Raw genomic sequence first — 19,744 nt, forward strand, 5'->3', positions numbered from 1 at the left:
ATCCCTGGCCTCGGAACTAAGATCCCATAAGTCACATGGTGCTGCAAAACTAAACAAGAGTTGGAAATGATTAGGTCATGAGGGTTCTGCCATGAATGGGTTTAGTGTACTTAAAAAGAGGTCAAGGAGAGTGCCCTTGCTCACTTCCACTATGAGAGGACAATACTCCATCTATGTATCACAAAGTGTGCCCTTACAAACCACTTCAGTGAATTTGCCAGTACCAAGATCTTCAGATCTTTGAGAAATACAAGTTTGTCTTTCGTAATCTACCCAATCTTCGCTTTTGTGTAACAGGAGCTAAAATGGACTAAGACAGTCTAGGAGACGATGTTGCTAACAACGCCACTGTGAGACCTCACAAGGATAAGGTCATTACATCACACTCATAGAATTCTTGAGGTTTTAGCCAGTAGGAAACTTTGCTACAGCTTTCAGGAAGACAGTGGAGAAAAAAGCAGAGAGGTTTAAGACTTGCAAATTGTTCTGTAGCTCCTTTCTGGTGTAAACAGGAAACACTCTGGCCCAGATTCACCAATAAAAAGACCAATATAAGTGTAAATACTCATTAAATTTCACATGTGGAGCTGTCTTGGCCATAACACATTTCCAGTTTATACTCAGTTACCATAGCACATATGACAATATCTGAAAATTAATGTACCTTATATTGATATATTCCAGAAAGAACTACTACTTAACCATTTCCTTTCCATAGAGAAAAATCATTAATAGTCATGACAGAGCTTCTAGGAGTGTTAGAGAAAGATGACAAGCCAAAACATAATAATCAGAATTTCATAAATTGTGTTTGAAAATGGGTATTTTATTGTTTAGAGGGTGGAATAATATAACCCTGAGTTAGAAACACAGATTCTTAAAATTCAAATAAGAGAATATCATTAAGTATATAATATTAACAGACAGAATATAGGATGTCAAATAAATGGTCATAACTTTTATCAAAAAAGATTCATTCATACATATTATACCTGCTATTAAACATATAGAGAAAAAGGAAGTGCTTTTTAGGGACAATTCAAAAGTATAGCTTTCTTTGCATCTAGGTGTAATTGTATTTGATTGTAATTGTAATTAATAATAATTATCAAATAAATATACTGAGCAAATACAATATTAAAATTGTTATTATATAAGAACACAGTATATTCAAAGTACTGTGTAAAGAATTTATGTTCTCTATCTATCCATAGATAGAAATATATATATATATATAAAATCAATATTCATAAGTTAAATATTTGGAGACATATTTTTCAAAAGGTAATAGTCAAGAATTTGTGGCCAGGACACGACAGAACAAATGTTTGAAATTAATTCTCTTTCTCCAAATCAAATCCTGTCAATTCATCCCTGTCTAATAGGAAGTTGGAATCAAATTTATGCTCATCTCAAAAAAAGTTGGGTACGATTTCTTTTTTTGTCTATTCTTTAAATGACTCATATAAAATTGAATTAAGAGTAGGAAAAGAATAAATATTTAGAAAAATTCCCTAATGAAGCCAGTGGCAAGGTGAGCCTGGGACTTCTTTGTCAAATGTGTTTTAATAAATGATTCAATTTTTTTCTAGATATACTATACAAACTTGCTATTCATTCTATTTGGTAAACTGCATATTTTGAACAGTTTTTATATTTTTCCAAATCATCAACTTTGTCAAAATAAAATAGATTTCTATAAGATCAGTGGCAATGTCCTAACAGACTACCAAAAAAACATATTTTTTATAATTTTATATTTATTATGCTATTTAAATATGAATTTGACTTTAATTCTTGAATGACATAAAAGTTAATTCTAACATTTTTTTGTTTTCTTAATAACTAGAAAAGTAAAAATTGTTTTTCATCATATTAAAACTTAGATTTTTTAACTAATTTATTTTTTAAGTGAAAGATAATTGCTTTAGAGACTTTTGCTATTTTCTGTCAAACCTCAACATGAATCAGCCATAGGTATACATATGTCCCCTCCCTCCTGAAACTCGGTCCCATCTCCCTCCCCATTCCACCTGTACAAGTTGATACAGAGCCTCTGTTTGGGTTTCCTGAGTCATACAGAAAATTCCCTTTCATTATCTATTTTATATATGGTAATGTAAGTTTCCATGTTACTCTCTCCATACATCTAACCCTCTGCTACCCTCTCCCTATGTCCATAAATCTGTTCTCTGTCTGTTTCTCCATTGCTACTCTGCAAATAAATCCTTCAGTACCATCTTTCTAGATTCCATGTATATGGGTTAGTAAATGATATTTATCTTTCTCTTTCTGACTTTCTTCATTCTGTGTAACAGGCTCTAGGCTCATCCATTTCATTAGAACTGACTCAAATGGGTTCCTTTTTATGGACGGGTAATATTCAGTTGCATCTATGTACCATGATTCCTTTATCCATTCATCTGTCAATGGACATCTAGGTTACTTCCATGTTCTAGCTATTGTAAATAGTACTGCAATGAACAATGCAATGAATATGTCTTCATCAACTTTGGTTTACTCAAGGTATATGCCTAGGAGTGGGATAGCTGGGTCTTATGGTAGTTTTAGGCCTCGCTTTTTAAGGAATCTCTGTACCGTCTTCCATAGAGGCTGTGTCAATTTACATTCCCACCAACAGTGCAAGAGCTTTCCTTTTCTACACACCCTCTCCAGCATTTATTGTTTGTAGACTTTTTGATGATGGTCATTCTGACAGGTGTAAGATGATATCTCATTGTAGTTTTGATTTGCATTTCTCTAAGAATGAATGATGTTGAGTATCTTTTCATTTGTTTGTTAACCATCTGTACGTCTTCTTTGGAGAAATGTCTGTTAGGTATTTTTTCCACTTTTTGATTGGGTTGTTTGTTTTTCTCGTATTGAGTTGTATGAGCTGTTGTATATTTTATAAATTAATCCATTGTGAGTTGTTTCATTTGCTATTATTTTCTTTTCTTCTTCTTATTTTCCCATTCTGAGGGTTATCTTTTCTTCTTGCTTATAGTTTCCTTTCCTGAGTGAAAGATTTTAAGTTTAATCAGGCCCCATGTGTTTACTTCTGTTTTTATTTCCATTATTCTAGGAGGTGGGTCATAGAAGATCTTGCTTTGATTTATGTCTTTGAGTGTTTTACCTATGTTTTCCTTTAAGAATTTTATAGTTTCTGGTCTTATATTTAGGCCATTTTGAGTTTATCTTTGTGTATGGTGTTAGGAAATGTTCTAATTTCATTATTTTACATGTCCACTTTTCCAAGCACCATTTATTGAAGAGGCTGCCTTTTCCTCCTTGTATAGTCTTGCCTCCTTTGTAAAAAATAAGGTACCCATAGGTGCATGGGTTTATTTCTGGACTTTCTATTTTGCTCCATTAGTCTATATTTCTGTTTTTGTTCCAGTACCTTACTGTCTGGATGACTGTAACTTTGTAGTATAATCTGAAGTCAGGAAGGTTGATTCCTCCAGCCCAATTCTTTTTCAAGACTGCCTTAGATATTCAGGGTCTTTTGTGTTTCCACATAAATTGTTAATTTTTTTGATGTAGTTCTGTGAAAAATGCCATTGGTGATTTGATAAGGATCACATAGAATCTGTAAATTGTTATTTGGTAGTATCGTCATTTTCAGAATATTGATTCTTCCTACCTGGGATCATGAAATATTACTCCTTCTGTTTATGTCATCTTTGATTTATATCATTATTGTCATATACTTTTCTGTGTACAGTTCTTTTGTCTCCCTAGAATTTATTCGTAGATTTTTAATTCTTTTTGTTGCAATGGTGAATAGCATTGATTTCTTAAATTATCTTTCTGATTTTTCATTCTTAGCATATAGAAATGCAAGTGGTGTCTGTGTATTGATTTTGTGTCCTGCAACTTTGCTAAATTCACCGATTAGCTCTGGCAATTTCCTGATACCATCTTTAGGGTATTTGGTGTACAGCATAATGTCATCTGCAAACAATGAGAACTTCACTTATTCTTTTCTGATCTATATTCCTTTTATTTCTTTTTCTTCTCTGATTGCTGTAGCTAGGACTTCCAGAACTGTGCTGAATAATAGTGGTGAAAGTGGACACCCATGTTTTGTTCCTGATCTTAGGGGGAATGCTTTCAGTTTTTCACCACTGAGAATACTGTTTGGTGTAGACGTATCATATATGGCCTTTTTCTATGTTGAGGTAGGTTCCTTCTAAGCTCATTTTTTGAAGAGTTTTAATCATAAATGGGTGCTGAATTTTGTCAAAGGCTTTTTATGCATCTATTAAGATGGTTGTATGGTTTTTATCTTTTAATTTGGTAATATGGTGTATCACATTGATTGACTTGTGTATATTGAAGAATCCTTGGAACACTGGAATAAACCCAACTTCATTATGGTGCAGAAACTTTTTGATGTGTTGCTAAATTCTGTTAGCTAAAATATTGTTGAGGATTTTTTCATCTACATTCATCCGTGAAATTGTCCTGCAGTTTCTTTCTTTTGTTTCTTTTTTTAATCTATTTTTTAATTTATTTTAATTGGAGGCGAATTACTTTACAATGTTGCAATGCTTTTTGCCATATGTTGATATGAATCAGCCATAGGTGTACATGTGTTCCTCAACCTGAACCATCTTTCTAAATTCTATATATATGCGTGAGTTTCCTTGTATTGGTGTTTTTCTTTCTGGCTTACTTCACTCTGTATAATAGGCTCCAATTTCATCCACCTCATTAGAACTGATTCAAATGTATTCTTTTTAATGGCCGAGTAATATTTCACTTTGTATATGTACCATAGCTTTCTTATCCATTCCATTCATCTGCCAATGGACATCTAGGTCACTTCCATGTCCTGGCTATTATAAACAGTGCTGCGATGAACATTGGGGTACACATGTCTCTTTCAATTCTGGTTTCCTTGGTGTGTATGCCCAGCAGTGGGGTTGCTGGGTCATATGGGAGTTCTATTTCCAGTTTTTTAAGGAATCTCCACATTGTACTCCACAGTGGTTGTACTAGTTTGCATTCTCACCAGTAGTGTAAGAGGGTTCCCTTTTCTCCACACCCTCTCCAGCATGTATTGTTTGTAGACTTTTGGATAGCAGCCATTCTGACCGGCATAAGATGGTACCTCATTGTGGTTTTGATTTGCATTTCTCTGATAATGAGTGATGTTGAGCCTTTTTTCATGTGTTTGTTAGCCATCTGTATGTCTTCTTTGGAAAAATATCTGTTTAGTTCTTTGGCCTATTTTTTGATTGGGTCATTTATTTTTCTGGAATTGAGCTGCAGGAGTTGCTTGTATATCTTTGAGATTAATTCTTGGTCAGTTGCTTTGTTTGCTATTATTTCCTCCCATTCTGAAGTCTGTCTTTTCACTTTGCTTTTAGTTTCCTTCATTGTGCAAAAACTTAAGTCCAATTAGGTTGCATTTGTTTATTTTTGCTTTTATTTCCATTACTCTGGAAGGTGGGTCATAGAGGATCCTGCTGTGATGCATGTTGGAGAGTGCTTTGCCTATGTTTCCCTCTAGGAGTTTTATAGTTTCTGGTCTTACGTTTAGATCTTTAATCCATTTTTAGTTTATTTTTGTGTATGGTGTTAGAAAGTGTTCTAGTTTCATTCTTTTACAAGTGATTGACTAGTTTTCCCAGCACCACTTGTTAAAGAGATTGTCTTTTCTCCATTGTATATTCTTGCCTCCTTTGTCAAAGATAAGTTGTCCATAAGTGTGTGGATTTATTTCTGGGCTTTCTATTTTGTTCCATTGATCTATATTTGTCTTTGTGCCAGTACCATACTGTCTTGATGACTGTGGCTTTGTAGTAGAGCCTGAAATCAGGCAGGTTGATTCCTCCAGTTCCATTCTTCTTTCTCAAGATTACTTTGGCTATTCGAGTTTTTTTGTATTTCCATACAAATTGTGAAATTATTTGTTCTAGCTCTGTGAAAAATACTGTTGGTAGCTTGATAGGGATTGCATTGAATCTATAGATTGCTTTGGGTAGTACACTTATTTTCACTATATTGATTCTTCCAATCAATGAACATGGTATATTTCTCCATCTATTAGTGTCCTCTTTGATTTCTTTCATCATTGTTTTATAGTTTTCTATATATAGGTCTTTTGTTTCTTTAGGTAGCTTTATTCCTAAGTGTTTTATTCTTTTCGTTGCAATAGTGAATGGAATTGTTTCCTTAATTTCTTTTTCTGTTTTCTCATTGTTAGTGTATAGGAATACAAGGAATTTATGTGTGTTATTTTTATATCCTGCAACTTTACTATATTCATTGATTAGCTCTAGTAATTTCTGGTGGATTCTTTAGGGTTTTCTAAGTAGAGGATCATGTCATCTGCAAACAGTGAGAGTTTAACTTCTTTTTTTTCCAATCTGTATTCCTTTTATTTCTTTTTCTTCTCTGCTTGCTGTGGCTGTAACTTCCAAAACTATGTTTAATAGTAGTGTAAGAGTGGGCACCCTTGTCTTGTTCCTGACTTTAGGGGAAATGTATTCATTTTTTCACCACTGAGCATGTTTGCTGTGGGTTTGTTATATATAGCTTTTATTATGTTGAGGTATGTTCCTTCTATTCCTGGCCTATAGATTTCTTGTGTGTGTGTGTGTGTGTGTGTGTTCTCCTTGTCTGGTTTTGGATTCAGGGTATTGAAGTGTCAGTGAATGAATTCAGATGTTTTCCTTCCTCTGCAGTTTTTTAAAAGAGTTTTACAAGGATAGACATTAGCTCGTCTCTGAATGTCTAGCTCAGAATGTCTGATATAATTCTCCTGTGAGGCCAGCTGGTCCAGAGCTTTTGTTTTTTGGGAGATTTTTTTTATCACAGCTTCAGTTTCAGTGCTTGAAATTTGATTACTCATAATTTCCCTTTCTCCTTGATTCAGTCTTGGAAGATTGAACTTTTCTAAGAATATCTCCATTTCTTCCAGGTTTTCCATTTTACTGAATTGTTCATAATATTTTCTTATAATCCATTGTTTTTATGCATTGTCTGTTGTAACCTCTCCTTTTTCATTTCAGTTTTGTTAATTTGATTCTTCTCTCTTTTTCTCTTGATGAGTCTGGCTAAAGGCTTGTCAAATTTGTTTATCTTCTCAAATAACCAGCTTTTAGCTTTATTAAACTTTACTATTGTTTATTTCATTACTTTTTAATTCATTTCTGCTCTGAACTTTACAATTTCTTACCTTCTACTAATTTTGAATTTTTCTATTTTTTATTTGTTCTTCTTTTTTCAGTTGTTTAGGTGAAAATTTAGGTTGTCTATTCAATTAGTTTCTAGTTTCTTGAGGTAGGATTGTCTTGCTATAAACTTTCCTCTTACAGCTGCTTTTGCTGCACCCCATAGGTTTTGAGTTGTCATGTTTTCACTGTCATTTGTTTCTAGAAATATTTTGTTTCCCTTTGCTTTTTTCAGTAAGCTGTTGGTTATTTAGAAACGTGTTGTTTAATCTCCATGTGTTTGTGTTTCTTACAGATTTTTTCTTGTACTTGATATCTGGTCTTATAGAGTTGTGGTCAGAGAAGATGCTTGATATGATTTCAATTTTCCTAAATTTACTGAGGTTTAATTTGTGACCCAAGATGTTGTCTATCCCAGAGAATGTTGCATGTGCACTTGAGAAAAACGTGTATTCTTCTGCATTTGGATGGAATGTACTGAAGATATCCATGAGATCCATCTCATCTACAGTATTGTTTAAGACTTGTGTGTCCTTATTAATTTTTTGTTTTGATGATCGTTCATTCTTGTCAGTGGGGTGTTAATGTATTCTACTATGATTGTGTTACTGTCAGTTTCTCCTTTTATGTCTGTTATTGTTTGTGTTATATATTGAGGTGCTCCTATGTTGGATGCATAGATATTTACTATTGTTATGTCTTCTTCTTGGACTGGTCCCTTGATCATTATGTAGCACCCTTCCTTATCTCTTGTAATATTCTTTATTTTAAGGCCTATTTCATCTATGAGGACTGCTACTCCAGCTTTCCTTCCATTTCCATTTGCATGGAACATATTTTTCTATCCTCTCACTTTCAGTCTATATGTGTGTTTAGGTCTGAAGTGGGTTTCCTGTAGACAGTATATATATAGGTCTTGTATTTGCATCCATTCACCCAGTCTATGTCTTTTGGATGAAGCATTTAATCAGTTTACATTTAAAGTAATTATTGATATATATGTTCTTATTGCCATTTTCTTAACTGTTTGGGGTTCATTTTGTAGATCATTTTTCTTCTTTTGTATTTCTTGACTATATAAGTCCCTTTAATATTTGTTGTAACCTGGTTTGGTGGTATGGAATTCACTTAACTTTTGCTTGTCTGCAAGCTTTTTGATTCTCCATCAATTTTGAATGACATCCTTGTTGGATAAAATAATCTTGGTTGCAGATTTTTTCCCTTTCAGTACTTTTAATATCTCCTGCCATTCCCTTCTGACCTGCAGAGTTTGTGCTGAAAGATCAGCTGTTAAGCGTATGGGGTTTCCGTTGTATGTTACTTGTTGCTTCTCCCTTGTTCCTTTTATTATTCTTTCTTCGTTTTTAGTCTTTCTTAATTTGGTTAATATGTATCTTGGTGTGTTTCTCCTTGAGTTTATCCTGTATGGGACTCGTTATGTCTCTTGGACTTGATTGACTATTTTCTTTTCCATGGTGGGAAAATTTTCAACTGTAATCTCTTCAAAAATTGTCTTACACCATTTCTTATACTATTCTTCTGGGACCCCTATAATTTGAACGTTGGTGCATTTGATATTGTTCCAGAGGTCTCTGAGACTATACTCAGTTCTTTTCATTCTTTTTACTTTACTCTGTTCTTCAGAAGTTATTTCCACCATTTTATCTTCCAGCTCACTGATTCGTTCTTCTGCTTCAGATATTCTGGTATTGATTCCTTCCAGAGTATTTTCAATTTCAGTAATTGTGTTGTTTGTCTTTATATGTTTATTCTTTAATTCTTCTAGGTCTTTGTTAATCGATTCTTGCATTTTCTCCATGTGTGTTCAAGGTTTTTGATCATCTTTACTATAATTTTTCTGAATTCTTTTTCAGGTAGTTTGCCTATTTTGTCTTCATTTATTTGGACTTCTGTGTTTCTAGTTAGTTCCTTCATTTATGTAGTATTTCTCTGCCTTTTTAATATTATTATTTTTAATTTATTGTGTTTGAGATATCTTTTTCCCAGGGTTCAAGGTTGAATTATTTCTTCCTTTGGTTTCTGCCTTCCTAAGGTTGGTACAATGGTTTGCATAAGCTTCATATAGGGTGAGATTTGTGTTGAGTTTTTTTTTTTTTTTTTTGCTTGTTTGTTCTTTCTCTGGTGGTGAAAACTGAATGAGGTTGTAATCCTCTCTGCTGATGATTTTGTTTGTAAATTTTGTTTTGCTTGTTGTTTAGATGAGGCATCCTGCACAGGGTGTTACTGGTGGTTGGGTCTTGTATTCAAGAGGTTTCCTGTATGTGAGTTCTCAGTATTTGATACTCCCTAGGGCTAGTTCTCTGGTAGTCTAGGGTCTTGGAGCCAGTATTCCCACTCCACAACTTAAGGCTTGATCTCTGGTCAGCAATGAAGATTCCACAAGTGTTTTTCTATGGCATTAAGTGAGATTAAAACAAATGCACAAAACTGAGACAACAAAGATCAACCCCAGGCAAATGTCAGTTACAAAATCAGACAAATAATAATTAAAATAATGGAATATACACATATAAATATACATCCATCAGCAAAGTCAAAACAGTCCAAGAAAAATAAAGTACAGTAGATTGACCTGGTGAACAAAGGAAGTCAAAAATTCTATTTATCCATTAAAAACAAAAATAACTAAATCACAAACTGGAAAACACAACTCAAGCCAGGTGCCAAGTGAGGAATAAGGCAATGAAAACAAAACTAATAAATATATTGAGAGGAAAGGAAAGAAAGAAAAAAAAGAAAGAATAGATATGTAAAGTTAAATAGAGGTAGATGAAGAAGATGTATATACATTGAAGATTAACTGCAAGGGGAAAACAGTAGGAAAGGCAAACAAAGTAATAAATGTAGACAAATACAATATGTTTTAAAAATTAAAAGTATAAAATGACAGAAAAGAAAAAAAAAGGAGGAAGAAAGAAAAAAAAAAAAAAGAGAGAGAGAGAGAGAGAAAGGCCCAATGTAGGAGCAGAAGTTTATAAAAACAATAAAGAGTGTGACTAAATATTCACATATATGTATACACCCATAAGCAAAGTCAAAATTGACAAAAATAAAGCACAATAGATTGACCTGGAGAACAAAGGAAAACAAAAATTGTATCTACTAGTAAAGAACAAGACTAACTAATGTACAAACTGGAAAACAAAACTACAGCAAGGTGCCAGCTGGAGAATAAAAAAATGAAAATAAAACTAACAAATATGTTGATAGTAAAAGAAAGAAAGTAGAGATATGCAATGTTAAATAGAGGAAGATGAAGATGATGTATATACATTAAAGATTAACTACAAGGTGAAAAGAACAGTAGGAAAAACAAAGAAATAAAAGTATAAAAATAATAATAGGTTTAAAAAATCAAAAATTAAAATTAAAGAAAAATAGAGAAAAAGGCAAATTCCACAGAATTGCAAAAGCCCAACTTAGAGGCAGATTTATAACAACAATAATAAATGTGACTGAGAAGAAGAAAAAAAAAAAAAAAACTAAAAAGCTTATTTAGATTTCATAGTGCCAGTAAAATTGACAACTACAACAGAGTGGGGGAGAAAAGGAGAAAAAATCCAAAAGAATCTATAGAACAAGTTAAAACATAAGAATAATAAAGGTTTTTCTTGAGTCACTGCTGTCAGGGTCCTTTCCCTCGCTGGGAGTCACAGTGAGTGCTGGAAAATGCCCTCCAACACTGTGCTGGTCTCTCGACCTGATATGGGGGCAGCTCAGATTCTATTCTGATCCTCCTCCTGTGTGTTCTTGCCTCCAATGTTCACAGCTATTAGAACCAGTGTATTTTCTGTTGTGGGAGCTCTCTATGTCCTTTTATATATTCCATAGACACAGTCTGTCAGCTGATTGTGTGGATTTAATCTGCAGCCTGTACAACTGATGGGAAAGTTTTGGGTCTTCTTTAGCCACACTACCCCTGGGTTTCAATTGTGGTTTTGTTTCCACCTCTGCATGTGGGTCATCCACTGGGGTTTGCTCCTGAGGCTGCCCTGGAGGACTTGGGTTTGCCCCTGTGAGGGCCAGGTGTGGAGATGGTGCAGCTGCTTGGGTCACAGGGTTCTGGAAGCACCAGGTACTCAGGGGAGTTGGCAGCCAAGGCAGCAGAAAATATAGTGCTCTAGAAGGGTATGGCAACCAGTATTGGCCAATTGTCTCCAGTATTCTTGCCTGGAGAACCCTCCTGACAGAGAAGTCTGTCAGGCCACAGTCTAGATGGTCACAAAGAGTTTGACATGACTGAAGCGACCCTGTGGGTATAGATGTCAGACTTTTTGGCCTGTGGCAGCTCTGTCCCAGTGAGAGTTGAATGTGAAGGTGGTGCAGCTGCTTGGCTTGTGGGGACCCTGGCAGCACCAAGTGTGAAGGGACATGGACTGCCTCCACGGCAAGAGTTATGGCCCCATCAGAGTCTTTTGTCTAGCCTTTTGTAGCGGGTGATCAGAAGGCTTCTTTGGCCAGTCTTTCTCCGTTGCTCCACCCATTTAGGCACATAGAGGGCTCCTTAGCCTGGGGTCCTTATTTGTTTTTCAGCACGTCAGGCACACAGACAGGCCCCCCTGGCTAGGGTCCTACTCTGTAAATCAGTGCATCAGTCACTTAAAGGAGCATCCTGGATGGGGTCCTATTCTGTAGTTCAGTGCAATCAGGCATTTGATGGGCCAGCCTCTCTATTGTTCAGCTGCCAATGCTGGCATGTGGGGAGAGACAGGCTATGGTGATGGCTCCACCCCCTACATATGACTCAGCAGTATCACTTTGCTTCCATGGCTGCCTGGCTTTCCTCCACAGGCCTTTCCCACCACAGTCTCCTCCCTCACATCCCCTTGATCTGTCTCTCTGCAGTGAACAGTAGCCCTCACCCTGGGGATTGCTCCATAATACCTAAACTCCTGCTCCCAGCTGCTGCACTTTCCAGGGGACCTGTATCCCTGTATGGGGTGTGTATGGCTACATCAAGGACTGTCTGATTCTCATTCCATTTAGGCTGCCACAGATCAGCTGTTTCACTCTCAGCCTTAAATGTTTCTCCTCTGACTCAGCCAATTGCCCCAATGTGGGGATTGGGCCCCTGCTTCAGTTCCCCCACCTGCCAAGGGTGGGTTCAGTCCTACTAACACTCCTGTTTTTCCCCCTAGTTCCTTTTTCCTACTGAGTTTTGCATAGTTCTATATATTATTGTCTACTGGTCACATATTCCTGTATTCTCTCCGGTGGTGTTCTGTATAAACTCTGTGTCTGAATGTGTATTCCTGATACATCTGTGGAGAGAGATGTACTTCATGTCCACCTACTCCTCCGCCATCTTGTTCTCTTCATTTTTCTTTTGCTTCCACATGTAAGTGATACCATGTGGTATTTGTTTTACTGTCTATCTTATTTCACTTAGGATATTGCCTTCCAAGTTCATTCTTGTTGTCACAAAGGATAGAATGGTCTTCTTTTGTAGGGGTAAATAATAATTTGATGTATATATATTTACCACAGTTTCTCTGTTGTTTCATCCGTTGACAGAAACTTAGATTATTTGCTTCCATATCTTGGATTATGTGAATAATGCTGCAATGAAAATGAGAGTACAGATATCTCTTGATAAATAGTAAAGTCACCCACATACAAATGAGCACCATTCCAAGAAAGCATTTCTAAGCCCAATTTTTTCATAAATCCAACAAAGTTAGGTACCCAACTAACGCAATCAGCTATATAGTACTATACTGTATTAAGTTTATAATACTTTTCACAAAATGGTAGATATAACACAAACACAAAAAAGAATATGTTTTAATCTTATAATGTATTACCTTGAAAATCATGGTAGTACAGTACAACAGCTGTCATACAGGGACTGGAGTCAAGTGAATGGGCAAGAAGAGTTACTGACTGGAGGAGGATGTGGAGGTGGTAGAACTGAAGAATTATTAGCAATGGGAGACAAGCTAGGAAGGAAAGGAATGCATCAAGGCCGTATATTGTCACCCTGCTTATTTAACTTGCATGCAGAGTACATCATGAGAAATGCCAGGCTGGATGAAGCACAAGCTGGAATTAAGATTGCCAGGAGAAATATCAATAACCTCAGATATGGAGATGACACCACCCTTATGGCAGAAAGTGAAAAGGAAATAAAGAGCCTCTTCACGAAAGTGAAAGAGGAGAGTGAAAAAGCTGGCTTAAAATCAACATTCAAAAAAGGCAAAACTAATACAATTATGTAAAGTTTAAAAATAAAATAAAATTAAAAAAATAAATAAAGATTTGTTTCCATATTACAAAAAAAAAAAATGAAAATAAAATAAAATTAGAAATTGAAAAAAAAAAAAAAAAAAACTAAGATCATGGCACCCAGTCCCATCACTTCACGGCAAATAGATGAGGAATCAATGGGTACAGTGATAGTTTGTTTTCTTGGGCTCCAAAATCACTGCAGATGGTGACTGCTGCCATGAAATTAAAAGACGCTTGCTCGTTGGAAGAAAACCTGTTACCAATATAGACAGCATATTAAAAAGCAGAGACATTACTTTGCTGACAAAGTTCTGTATAGTCAAAGCTATGTTTTTTTCAGTAATCATGTGAGGATGAGAGAGTTGGACTATAAAGAAAGCTGAGTGCCAAAGAATTGATGCTTTCAAACTGTGATGTTGAGTAAGACTCTTGAGAGTTCTGTGGACAGCAAGATCAAACAAGTCAGTCCTAAAGGAAATCAACACTGAATATTCATTGGAAGGACTGATGGTGAAACTGAAGCTCCAGTACATTGGCCATCTGATGGGAAGGGCTGACTCATTAGAAAAGACCCTGATGCTGGGAAAGATTGAAAGCAGGAGGAGAAGGGGAAGACAGAGGATGAGATAGTTGGATGGCATCACAGACTCAATGGACATGAGTTTGAGCAAGTTCCTTGAGAGGGTGAAGGACTGCTGCAGTCTATATGGTCACAAAGACTCATTTGTGACTGATCAACTGAAAAACAAAGGAGTGAACAGACTAGAAGAGTTACTGACTGTAGGAGGATATGAATATGATAGAACTGAAGGATCATTAGCAATAGAAGACAGAGGGGTAGTTGCAGTTTCACTCAAGCCAGATGTTGATGGCACAAATTCTAGTTGCTTTCTGGATTCAATTCTATCTTGAAAATATGACCCAGTGATACCTGGGTAGTATCTCTTTTTTGTCTCATCATAGATGACACGATAGCACTGGATTGTATTCTGAACGGCTACTCAACATTTGTGTACTGTTCTATGCTCCAGTCTTGTGCCTCAAAACTAGCAGTGCTTCCTCAGATAAAGAACATCCCCCTATCAATTTCTACATTGTGAATCTCTCTGGTTCTTCAGTTATTTACTGAGTAGGGTCTATCATCTTTCAATCTTGCTCCACTCTCATTTATTTTTACTTTTGTTTCTACTGTTACCACTTGGCATTTCCTAGCACTACCAGCTGTATTGCTGCTGCTTTTACACTTGCTTCTAGACATTCTAGGCTTGAAATAAAGATCTACTCTAAGTACACACAAGCACAATCACTTATAAAAGGTACACACATGTGAAAGTGTAGGCCAGACACATGAACTAATTTATGTGATTGGACATGAGAACACATGTTCACATCTTTGATAATTTGCAACTTGAAGATATGTGTGTAGGGAACTGACTGCAATAGTTTCATTTCTTTTGGATTTAAATTCAGAAGTTCAGTTGCAGGATGATATGATAGTTCTGTTTTTTTATTTTCTTGAGGAAGTTCCATATTGTTTTCCATTGTGACTTTACAAGTTTACATTCCAGCCAACAGTATATGAGTTTCCTTTTCTCCATGTCCACATAGGAATTTGTTATCTATCTTTTCTAGTGATAGACAGCCTAACAGTTGTGAAATGATATATCAGAGCTATATTAAAACAGTTCAATATTGGCATAAATACAGACACATAGATTAATGGAACATGATAAAAAATCATGCATATATGGTTAATTATGCAGATATGTTGCTTAATGGATGATAAAAAACCAAGAATGTGCAGTGGGGAAAGGATCAAGTTTGCAAGAAATGATGATGAGAAATCTGGACAGTTACATGCAAGAGAATGAAACTGAATCACTAACATATCATACATAAAAATAAAAATGGAGTAAAGACTTGAATGAAACACTTAAAAACATAAAAAAAAAAACTAGAAGAAAACATAAGAAATAAGCTCTTTGACCTTGGTGTTGGCAGGGATCTTTTGGACTTGACACCAAAATCAAAGCTGATGAAGCAAAAAAATAGAACTACAGTACATCAAACTAAAATGTTTCTGAACAGATAAACACAATGAAAAGGCAATCTGTGGGATGGGAGGAAATATTTCCAAATCAAAAATTAGATTAGGAATTAATGCCCAAAATATACAAAGAACTCAATAGCAGAAAAGAAAAATTTTAAATGTACAAAAAATCTGAATAGAAACTTTTCCAAAGAAGACTTAAGTCTAACAAGCACATAAAAAGATAATCAATATTATTAAGAATCAGAGAAATGCAAATAAAATGTACTTACTTGTTTTGAATATCTCTAGCACTAATAAAATATGAGTAGCAAAAAATATGCTCACCATCAGGAAAATATTAAACAATAAAAACATAATAAATTACAGATTATTATTAAAATATGAATTTAAACAAGTCAGGAAGTCTCACAGGTCTAAAAAAAGTTTCTATATACTGTTGTTTTAAAGTTTTTTATTTATTACTTTTATAATTTATCTTAGAGTTTAATAAACCCATGAATTACTCAAACAAATCAGAAGAGAATTTATGTAGACCAAAATAGCATTCCCTTGCCAATATATTAAAGTACTTATTCACACCAAGTTAAGAACAGGCTTTGGAGAAAAATATGTCAATAGTTTTATTGTATCTACAAACTTCCAGTTACTATGTGATAGTGTTTCATTCTGGAGACCAGAAGGCAGAGATTTCACTCAAAGTAATCTGCACACTGCATTCCTTTAAATTTAAAGCTAAATTAACAAAAGAGTTTTCAGATATGAAATGTTAATGAGACAGTATCTATCTACATTTTCACATTTCTGCAATTAAAAAACAATGAACATTGCTGCTGTTCAGTCTCTAAGTCATGTCCGACTCTTTGCAAACCCATGAACTACGGCATGTCTGGCTTCCCTATCCTTCACTGTCTCCCAGAATTTGCTCAAACTCATGTCCATCGAGTTAGTGATGCCATTCAACCATCTCATCCTCCATTATCCCCTTCTCCTCCTGCCTTCAATCTTTCCCAGCATCAGGGTCTTTTCCAATGAATCAGCTCTTCACCAAAGTATTGAAGCTTCAGCTTCAGCATCAGTCTTTTCATTTTCAGGGTTGATTTCCTTTAGGATTGATTGGTTTGGTTTCCTGGCAGTCCAAGGGGCTTTCAAGAGTTTTCTGCATCATCACACTTCGAAAGAATCAATTCTTCAGGGCTCAGCCTTCTTTACGGCCCAACTCTCACATCCATACGTGACTACTGGAAAACCTAAAGCTTTGATGATATGAATCTTTGTCAGCAAAGTTATGTTTCTGCTTTATATGCTAGGCTTGTCATAGCTTTTCTTCCATGGATGTCTTTACTATTATCAAAATCATCATTAATATATGATTATTGTTATGATCATTATCAAATTTCTTATCATTTTATTTAATCAAGTATTTCCACATACTTTGTTTTATAATTTCTTTTACATTGTCAGTTAATGAAGCTACTCCCAGATTAAGAAATATCCTATGCCCAACTCACTCTTCTGTATTAATTACATGAATGTAACAAAGCTGGCAGATTATTTCTTCTTCTAAGTTTTACTTTCCTCAACCTGAAAGATAATGTCTAACTCTCTCTTCCTGGCTGTCTGACTTAAGATGACAACCCACTCCAGTACTCTTGCCTGGAAAATCCCGTGGACGGAGGAGCCTGGTAATCTACAGTCCATGGGGTCGCAAAGAGTTGGACACGACTGAGTGACTAAACTTTCTTGACTTAAGATATACATATTTCATTAACATGGCTTTGGAATTGAAAGAGAAATGCAGGTACAGTGGCCTTTCCAACATACCTTACTGAGATTTTCTTTTTCCACTGACAATAACATTCCTTCCATCCAATTCACTATTAAGACAAATCTCATTGTCAGAATTTTTCTCTTCCTCCTCTATGATAATACACCAGTGAACATAAAATGTACTTTGAAAATAAATTAAAATATTTAAAAAAACCATTGAACCCAAATAAAAGATAAAGCAATTCACCAATCTTTCCTTTATGAAATTTTATCTAGGTCTTGAACATATGTATCCAAATTGTATCCTAAATACCCTGAGCTGTTACATGGTTATGAAAAATAATCTATAGGTGGGTATAATATAAAATCAAATTATGCCAAAGAAAGATTTCAAAGTTTCTTAATACTTATAAAGAAAGAAAGGCAAAAAACACATTTTGTTCAGACTACTGCAATAAGGGAAAGAAACTTCTGTAGAGAAGTAATTAAACTCCTCTGAAAAGCACTGAGAACGTTAGGAGGAAGTTTGACTATAGTGATTGTATCGTCTGTTTTTACTAACTGGCTAACTGGTACTTATCAAAGTAAGTGTCCTATCATCCACGTGAGATTACTTTTCAATGGGATGCATCACAGTTCCTTGAAAAAGCATTCCTGTGTTGCAAAATTTGCAAGAGACTGGGAGAAATTTACATGTCACTTGGCAGAAAAAAGAGTTATAATTCCAAATTTTCTGAATGTATGCTCTAAGAATAGGTACTTATATTGAGAAATTCTAGTCAAGCTGAGGGGAAGATTAAAGCCATCTTAGCAACACCCTGGAGAGATGGCATGAGTAGGTACTATGAAAAGTGTGTGCTAATAATGCAGACTCAGATTGGGCTTCTAGGCTTGAGAATAGACGTAGAAATGGTACTTCATCTACACTGAGCACCTGAGAGCCTGTTCACCATTTTTTAATCATCATAAAAGCAACTTATCTGGGATAGTAGCATGAATAGGGAAAGATTAAAATCCCTAATAATTTTGAACATGAAACCTTTTTTAATAAATATATATTTGTCAAAATTCCTTGGTGGCCCAGACATTAAAGAATCTGCTTGCAATGTGGGAAATTCGGGTTCAATCTCTGTGTCAGGAAGATCCCCTGGAGAAGGGAATGGCAACCCACTCCAGCATGCTTGCCTAGAGAATTCCATGGACAGAGGAGCCTGGCGGGCTACAGTCCATGGGATTGCAAAGAGTCAGACACAACTGAGTGACTATACTTTAACTTTCAAAACAAATTATATTCCATTTATATTTTTACCTTGTCGATGTGGTCATATCATTAGACTCCATTTTCCAAAAGTTATTCATAAGATTTATGTCTTTCATTTTTGCATCAGTGGACATTCTTTGGTTAATCTTTATCATGAAAAGTGTAAGTGTTTGTCACACAGTCATGTCTGACTCTGCAACCTCATGAACTGCATCCACCAGGCTCCTCTGTCCAGAGAATTCTCCAGACAAGAATACTGGAGTGGGTAGCCATTCCCTTCATCATATATAGATATTGGCTTCCCAGTTGTTGCTAGTGGTAAAGAATCCACCTGACAATGCAGGAGACACAGGAGACATGAGCTTAAGCCCCGGGTCAGGAAGATCCCATGAAGTAGGAAATGTCAGCCCATTCCAATATTCTTGCCTGGTGAATCTCATGGACAGAGGACCCTTGAGGGCTACAGTCAATGGGATTACAAAGAGTCGGACACGACTGAGCACATACAAAACAACAACACACACAATACACATATATATTAATAGAGGATACAGTGCTATCTCCTATGAGAAAGAACTTTTTGTCCCAAAATTTAACCCATTAAGTAGAAGGTGGATTTTCTTAAATCTGAGGTTTTTCTTTTTTTTTTTTTTTTTTCTTAACCCCCCCTCCCCAGCCCCACCACCAAAAGAAGTGTTATAATGTGCTTTCATGTTTGTAAAACAGAACTGACTGGATTTCATTATAATTTATTAGGTGGTTTTCTCTGAGGGATATTCATTTTTTTTAAATCTACAGGACATTTAATAAACAAAATGTACAAGCATGTAAACAATAGTCCAAGCCATTTTGAAAGTGGATAGTAATTTTCCTTATCTAAGCACTTTATCAGCACAAGAAAAAGACGTATAAATGAGAAGACAGAGAAGGTTGAAGTATAGGAACCCTTTCTTAAGTACTTGAAGCACCTTTGCAAAAAGATTTGAAGGGTATCTTGCTTATCTATGATATGTTGAAGACTCCAGTACATGAAGTTTGAGAGAGTTTTTAATCATGGTCCATCAAGTTTAACCCAATGAAAGCTTCATGATATTTACTAGTGACTTCCATGTGATGACTCTACCTTCTCTTCAATTCAATGAATTACATTTTAATTTAAAAGAAAGCACAAGTTATTTGAGAGGCAATAGGGCACACGACTGCTGCATGATAGATATTTCCAATGTT

The sequence above is a fragment of the Bos taurus genome, chromosome 12, assembly GCF_002263795.3.
Source record: "Bos taurus isolate L1 Dominette 01449 registration number 42190680 breed Hereford chromosome 12, ARS-UCD2.0, whole genome shotgun sequence".
Classification (NCBI taxonomy): Eukaryota; Metazoa; Chordata; class Mammalia; order Artiodactyla; family Bovidae; genus Bos; species Bos taurus.